The sequence below is a fragment of the Triticum dicoccoides genome, chromosome 4B, assembly GCF_002162155.2.
Source record: "Triticum dicoccoides isolate Atlit2015 ecotype Zavitan chromosome 4B, WEW_v2.0, whole genome shotgun sequence".
NCBI lineage: Eukaryota > Viridiplantae > Streptophyta > Magnoliopsida > Poales > Poaceae > Triticum > Triticum dicoccoides.
The window spans coordinates 521,175,879-521,182,173 of record NC_041387.1 but is presented as its reverse complement, the minus strand read 5'-3'; positions in this window follow the sequence as shown (position 1 = coordinate 521,182,173).

Genomic DNA, 6,295 nt, shown 5'->3' with positions numbered 1-6,295 from the left:
TCCGGCGGACATGTCCGGCGCGGATGGACATGTCCGGCGGCGCGAGGAGGAAAACTGCTAGGGTTAGGGTGGGTTTGATCCGCGAATTTCGGGGGGAGGGGGCTATTTATAGATTCTGGGAGCTAGGAGAGTCCAAATGAGGAGCGGTTTTCGCCCACACGATTGTGATCGAACGACCAAGAGCATGGAGGTGACTTAGATGGGTTTTGGGCCAGTTTGGAAGGGTGTTGGGCTGCACACAAAAGAGGCCTTTACGGTTACCCGGTTAACCGTTGGACTACCAAACGACCTCCAAATGGCACGAAACTTGACAGGCGGTCTACCGGTGGTATACCAAGGCTGCTTGGCAAACCTCGGGCCATTCCGAGAACGTTTAACACCTGCACACAACAAGAGAGAAAAAGGGAACGCCGGAGGACGTAGGTGCGCCAGATAGCAAAACGGACAACGGGGAAAATGCTCGGATGCATGAGACGAACACGTATGCAATGCAATGCACATGATGGCATGATAAAATGCAACACGCAAGCAAATGACATGGCAACAACGGCGAATAACTGGCTGACACCTGGCGCATCGAAACCGGGGCGTTACAACACTCCTCCACTAACAAGAGATCTCGTCCCGAGATCTTAGGACCGAGACGGAAGGGAAAAGGTATGAGGTGAAGCAAGAATTACAGAGAAGAAGCAAAGAATCGAAAGCACTCGAGAAGAAGAGAGGAACGACAAGAATGACGAGAATCGAAAGCTCAAGGAATCAGATAGACTATGAAACCACTCCGGTTAGAACGAGATAAGAAACGAATAAGGCTGAAAGGATTTAGGCAGAACTCTGACTGAACCAGGAAAGAATAGAACACGAACTTGAGAGGATAGAATGATACTTGACAACATAAGCGACGCAATGCCTCCGGAAGAATTGAAAGAATGAAATGAAAATAACTTAGAATGAAGGATTGAACAGAGTTGTTGAGAAAATCAACAACGAAAGAATAAGCTTGTTATGGTCTTATAGGTAACATCTCAAGATCATAAGGTGATACCCGGCCACAAACGGAAATGATTTGATAGCTGAGAAGAACGAAGAAATGCAAAACTCTGCTTCAAAAGAATACGGAGAATTAATTGCACTTCGAGACACGAGAAGAAAAGATGCTTGAACTCCACCGACAAGAATCTTGAACGAACCACCGTAAGAATTCGAAAATGGCTGATGAAAGAGAAAGAATCACCGGGAAGAGTTAGAAGAACAAATATGCTAGAGAGGATTTAGATGCAAAAGAATAAAGAGATCATGAGATGATGAAAGAACACTTGAACGAAGCACCGGGATAAATAGAGAATGATAACTGGAATGATGGCCTCCGGTGAAAAGAAACATGAGAACAACTTCTGAAATACTCCGGATGGATGAAAAGAATATCTGACAAATGGAATAATTCGATAGGATAACAAGAAGCTAGAACCACGGAACTTCGCGAGAACAGACAAGATTTAGAGGAAAAACTCTTCTTCGGTCTTCAAAACTGAGAATGACGACGAGAAACACCATTGAAATTGTTGAGAAACTCCAGAATAATGAAAAGGAGGAAAGGTAGAACCCGAGATGAAAAGAATTTGAAAGAGATCTTGGAGATGGCATCTGACTGATGAAATTCATTCTTATGTCAGACTTGAAAAGAATTTGAGAATAACTCCGGGGAAATTAGAAGAGTCGGGTAAGATCCTGGGAAAAGACCTGTGGGTTAGGGCCCACTGAAGAGATAACACCGTTGGAAAGGAATGTTGAACAGATAGATGATGCACCTGAACAATAGAAATATTTGAATGAGGTGACAACCTCGAATTAATTGGAACACAGACGAATCTTTTGAGATGTCTTGAACACTCCGGAAGGATAAACTGGCGAGAGGCAAACGAGCAAGGAGAACACTTCGAGGAAAAGAATATGATAAACCCGAAAAACTTGAATTTAATCCACCGGAAAAGAAAAAGAGATGAAGAATGTCGAACAAAATGAGAATTCACCGGTTGAAATAATTGATGAAAGACTGAAGAGGCTCCGGGAAGAAAAGGGTGGGAGGGCGGTTAAACAAAGGCAACTTGGAAGGCAGAACCAACGAATATCTTGAAGAGGAAACATCAGTTGAAATAATTGAGGAAAGAAGCAAAGACTTCGCACGAGTAGGATGGATACTCGATTACGGACTCCAGTTCCGAGATGAAAAAGGGTGGGCGGGTGGGAAAGAAAACAACTGAGGATTGAACTCAAAGATGAAGAGGCTCGAGTCAACTTGACGAGAAATGCACCGGATGAAAAGAGATGAGAACCAACGACCGGAAAACCAACTGCGTGATCCTAAAGAAAAATTTGAAGGGGAAGAGGAGTAATTCAAAACACCTATGTCAAGATTCCTCACCAGAGCGACGAAGGGGCTGAGGAGTAAAAAGAATTCCTACTCTCCGATATAACTAGACTCCAAAACAGTTTTCTTCTAGACTCGACAACGGCCAAACTACACGATCAATCAAGGGGGCTCCTAGGGTCGGTCGAAGCTCTGGTACCAACTTGTCACGCCCAATATGCGACCCTATCCAAAAGGAACTCGAAGGTCCCACCAAGGATAGACCCGCATATTGAAACGCTTTTGCATGGTGGATATCATTACATCAACATTACATAATAGATGGGGATACATACATAAGGCATACAATGCCACACGAATACAACATCACAATACATGAGAGCAACATCCGACTACGAATGAAACACAAACAGAAACTCAAACGACATCCACCCTGCTAGCCCAGGCTGCCGACCTGGAACCTATCCCCTGATCGAAGAAGCACAAGAAGAACTCAACACAAACAAGCATCACTCTCGCGTCATGATCATCGCATAACCTGTACCTGCAACTGTTGTTGTAGTAATCTGTGAGCCACGAGGACTCAGCAATCCCATTACCATGGGTATCAAGACTAGCAAAGCTTAAAGGGAAAGGAAGGGGTAAAATAGTGAGGCTGCAGCAGCGACTAAGCATATATGGTGGCTAACATACGCAAATAAGAGCGGGAAGAGAGCAAAAGGAATGGTCGTGGAGCTAGCAATGATCAAGAAGTGATCCTGAACTCCTACTTACGTCAAACATAACTCAGAAACCGTGTTCACTTCCCGGACTCCGCCGAAAAGAGACCATCACGGCTACACACACGGTTGATGCGTTTTAATTCGGATCTAGTGTCAAGTTATCTACAACCGGACATTAACAAATTCCCATCTGCCTATAACCGCAGGCATGGCTTTCGAAAGATTATACCCTGCAGGGGTGTCCCAACTTAGCCCATGATAAGCTCTCGCGATCAACGAAGGATATACCTTCTCCCAGGAAGACCCGATCAGACTCGGAATCCCGGTTTACAAGACATTTCGACAATGGTAAAACAAGACCAGCAAGACCGCCCGATGCGCCGACAATCCCGATAGGAGCTGCACATATCTCGTTCTTAGGGCAACACCGGATAAGCGAAGCGTACAGGAACCGACGTAACCCAAGTTGCCAAGGGATGGCCCCGCACGGTGCTCTAGTTTGGACCAAGACTTAGACAAGCATTGGCCCGGGGGAGCTATAATAAAGATGACCCTTGGGTTAATTACTCCCAAGGGAAATATAGGTGGTGGTGAGGCAAATGGTAAAACCAAGGTTGGGCCTTGCTGGAGGAGTTTTATTCAAAGCGAACTGTCAAGGGGGTCCCATAAATCACCCGACCGCGTAAGGAACGCAAAATCCGGGAACATAACACCGGTATGACGGAACCTAGGGCGGCAAGAGTGGAACAAAACACCAGGCATAAGGCCGAGCCTTCCACCCTTTACCAAATATATAGATGCATTAATAATATAAGAGATATTGTGATATCCCAACCAAAGTCCTGTCCACCATGGAGAAATCTTCAACTTCACCTGCAACTAGCAATGCTATAAGAGGGCTGAGCAGAGCGGTAACATAGCCAAACAACGGTTTGCTAGGAAGGGTGTCAAAAGGTTAGAGGTTCATGGCAATTTGGGATGGCTTGATGAGCAAAAGATAGGTAACGCAGCATAGCGATAGAACGAAGCAACTAGCATAGCAATGAAAGTAGTGAGATCCAGGGTAGCGGTCATCTTGCCTGAAATCCCGCTAGGAAGAAGAACGAGTCCATGAAGAAGATGAAGCCACGAAGACGAACCAATCGTAGACGAACGAATCCTCACGATCGCAACGAAACGGGAACTATTGAGGAGAAGCACACAACATGGTAAACACACCACACATAGACAGGACATGATGCGCAACCAAGCATGATGCATGAGAAAGCTATATGAGGCTACTCATGGCAAGAGATGATGCAAACAAGAACAACACATCAAGGCAAGTTTAAATGAGGCGGGAAGCAACATATAACAATTCTGGTAAGTCCTCATATGCATATTTCAAAATTGGTCCAGATCTGAATAAACCTTATGTTCAAGTTGTTAAACAGCAAGTTAAAATGCACAAAGATGATCTACACGAGATTCTAGTCAAGTTACATATAAAGTTCATTTAGTTCGGAGCTACGGCCTAAAAGATATGAGCAACACAAGTTAAACATGGCATTGATGCAAAATGCATACAAACATCAAGCAAACACCTCAAAACATGAATGCAACATGATAATATGAAACTACATGCAAAATCAAGCAAGTTTCATATAGAGCACACTCAAAACGGAGCAACGGTTCAACACACACGCACTATACAAGTTTAAAGGACAAGCTGTCCAAAACAGCAACTAGGCATCTTGCAAGCATCAAAACAATATGCTACAGCACCTCAACATAATAACAAAAGGCATTGACATGATGTACAGGTAAAGCATAACAAAACATGAACACTGAGCTAACTCCAGAAATCACTAGAACATGCTCAAACACACATGGAAAGATTGCAAATAATATGAGTTTCAGACTTTGTAGAAAATAACATCAGGTTGCAATGTTTAGAGCTATCAAACAACATGTTACAGGAACTTATCATGGCAAACAAAAGCATGGCATGAATCTACTAATTGCATAGAACAACATTCCTTTACTGACCATAAGCCAAAAAGGATCAGAAAATATGATGGCACCCACGTAAACATAGCAAGTTATAATACAGATTCGAACATGGCAGAAACAGAATTATGAAGGCATGTAGATGAGCTTGTGTAACTCACTACAGAGCAAAGCATGGCATGGCAAGGCAACCAACAGTAAGAAGGCATGTTTGTGAAGCTAAGCATGGCCATAGCAAGGTCATAGGGTGCATGGATAACTAACAACAATCATGGGAACATTGAACTACAAGTAAACAATCTGCCAGGAAACATTTTGAAGCAAAACTAGAGCACGAAAATGACATGCTAGACTACTCCATAATTGCAAACAGGGGCATGGATGGATAGACAATAACCATATGTTCAAAACACCCTTAGTGAAGTATCTCAAAATATGCATGGATCTTTCTGTAGCATCAAGTTTACATGGCATCAAAATAACAGCAGAGCAGAGACTAAAATCAGCAATATCACGAAGCCTAGTTTGCATGCTTGTGCTAGTCACCACATTGATCACAAAAATACATGGTAAGCACCTCTGTAAAGAAGACATGGCATAGTTCAAAACACATGTAGACATCAACCTCATAGGATGCACACATCAATCATGGCAAAAATGACAAAAGTGCAAGTTCTGTTAATAGACAGCAGAAAACATCATGAAGCACTCTTGCAACAACGATTCAGGTATCAAGATGAGCTCAAATGAACATAATGCAATGGAATCAAATGATGTACTCGTTGAGACGAACAATTTGACATATTACACGCACGAAACGGAGCTACGGATGCAGAGATATGATGCGATGAACATGGCATGATAATGCCAAAATATTTCGGGACTTAGTCGTTTTTCTGAAGAAAAAAAACAGGACGGGCGTAGAATACTAAACGACGCCCAGGGCGGGATTTCGGGGGTTCTCACCTAGCGGGCCAGGCCCAGAGAGGAAGGAGAGGTGAGGCAGGCCGAAGGGGGGAGCTGGGCTGGGCCGGAGACGGGCCGGACGCGGGGCCCATACGCGGTCAACGGGCAGGGCGGATCGGGGCTCCTCCCTGATCGAGCTGGACGGCGGCGGAGGGCGGCGCCGGCCTGAGACGGCGGGGCGAGGTCCGAGGCGAGGCGGGCTGGGCGGCGGCGGGGCGGCGAAGATCCGGCAAGGGGCCGGCGGCAGGGA